At 48.2% G+C, this 2023-nt stretch overlaps 1 pseudogene; it reads left to right on the forward strand.

Annotated features, from left to right (window-relative positions):
* Positions 1–554: 554 nt before the first annotated feature.
* On the forward strand, positions 555–1814 carry LOC140421276 (GDP-mannose 4,6 dehydratase pseudogene; annotated as a pseudogene).
* The last annotated feature ends 209 nt before the right edge of the window (positions 1815–2023 follow it).

Genomic DNA, 2023 nt, shown 5'->3' on the forward strand with positions numbered 1-2023 from the left:
TGCATTGCCATCTTTCTTATCTGAATGCTTCTTTTAAATTTGGAACGAGGGGGACTAAGGCGGTGCTGTAAATACGGGTACGGCTTTTGCTAATTTCCGAAATACAAACTCCCGACAGTTTTGTCGCAACAAAAATCTAGCAGTTTACCTTATAGCCCTGTTAGTTACGCATGCATACACACACTTCCGAATTATGAGGATTGATCAGAACTGCTTGAACACTTTTGGTTTTCTGTTCCCAATTGGATCTCTAATTCAAAATTTTGGGTTCTCCCGGAGTGGTTAAGCCACTTCTAGATCGGGTCCCGTCAGAACGTCGTCAGTAATATATTGCTAACTTTTGGTTGGTTCAATTGGCTCTGTTTTATAACCTTCGCTCTCGAGTCGCCAGGTATCTTTATGATACCGCCACGAGGGCAGCTGGTTGCCACCGAGCGGAGCGGCGCGGCCCGGCCCAGCCCCCGGAGTGGCCGCTTCCTACACAACGCGGAAGTGCGGCTCGCTCGATCTCAGGAGGAGGTAGTAAGCGTGCAGCAGAAAGTCGGCGAGCAGCGGCACCAGGATTCCCAGCTGGCAGCCATGAATAATGATCAGAAGCGTGAGGCGGCGGGCGGCGACAGCCCGGCCCCATCAGCTGGAATTGCCCGAGGCAAGAGGAAAGTGGCCATCATCACCGGCATCACTGGACAGGATGGCTCGTACTTGGCAGAATTCCTGTTGCAAAAGGGCTGTGAGGTACATGGCATTATCCGTCGATCCAGTTCTTTCAACACTGGCCGTATTGAGCATTTATACAAGAATCCTCACACGCACATAGAAGGGAACATGAGACTGCACTATGGGGATCTCAATGACAGCACGTGCCTAGTTAAGATCGTTAATGAAGTGAAGCCCACCGAAATCTATAACCTGGGTGCACAAAGCCATGTTAAAATCTCCTTTGACCTGGCAGAGTATACTGCAGATGTTGATGGCATTGGCACTCTGAGACTTCTGGATGCCGTTAAAACCTGTGGCCTTGTAAATACAGTGAAGTTCTATCAAGCCTCCACCAGTGAGCTGTTTGGCAAAGTACAGGAAATTCCACAGAAGGAGACTACCCCTTTCTACCCTCGCTCACCATATGGAGCGGCCAAGCTTTACGCCTACTGGATAGTGGTGAACTTGAGAGAGGCTTACAACTTTTTTGCTGTCAATGGCATTCTTTTCAACCATGAAAGTCCACGAAGAGGGGCTAATTTCGTAACTCGGAAAATTAGCCGGTCGGTGGCTAAGATTCACCTCAGACAGCTGGATTGTTTTAGTTTGGGTAATCTGGATGCCAAGAGAGATTGGGGTCATGCCAAGGACTACATTGAGGCAATGTGGCTAATGGTGCAACAGGATGAACCAGAGGATTTCATCATCGCTACAGGAGAAGTGCACAGTGTTCGAGAGTTTGTTGAAAAGTCCTTCAAATACATTGAGAAAACCATTGTGTGGGAAGGTCAGGGTGAAAATGAAGTGGGACGGTGCAAGGAGACACGTCAAATCCACGTGAGGGTCAATCCCAAGTACTACAGACCTACCGAAGTGGAATTTCTACAAGGAGACAGCACCAAAGCGCTACAGAAACTGGGATGGAAGCCAAAAGTTGCATTTGACGACCTGGTGAAGGAGATGGTGGCTGCTGACATTGAGCTCATGAAGACCAATCCGAATGCCTAAAGCCGGACACCAGAGCCTCAAGACCCGTGGCTGCAATACTGGGAGCAATGGAGTAACGAGGACCGCTCTACATATCAAAGCAACAAGGGAATGGATTATTAATATGCCGGGGGGGTGGTGGGGTGGAGATGGGCCGAACGGCTGTAGGGAATCTACCATTCTTTTTGGTTTTTTAAAATTGGGTGTTAAATTATTCACTCTGAATGACTGGGCTATTTATCGGTTGGTGGGAACAATCTTTAACAATGAAAATGTCTTTCTCTTTTCAACTGTCTTTAAGATAGGAATGGTCACTATGCAAACGGGGGTGGGAGCG

The sequence above is a fragment of the Scyliorhinus torazame genome, chromosome 5 (genome assembly GCF_047496885.1).
Source record: "Scyliorhinus torazame isolate Kashiwa2021f chromosome 5, sScyTor2.1, whole genome shotgun sequence".
NCBI lineage: Eukaryota > Metazoa > Chordata > Chondrichthyes > Carcharhiniformes > Scyliorhinidae > Scyliorhinus > Scyliorhinus torazame.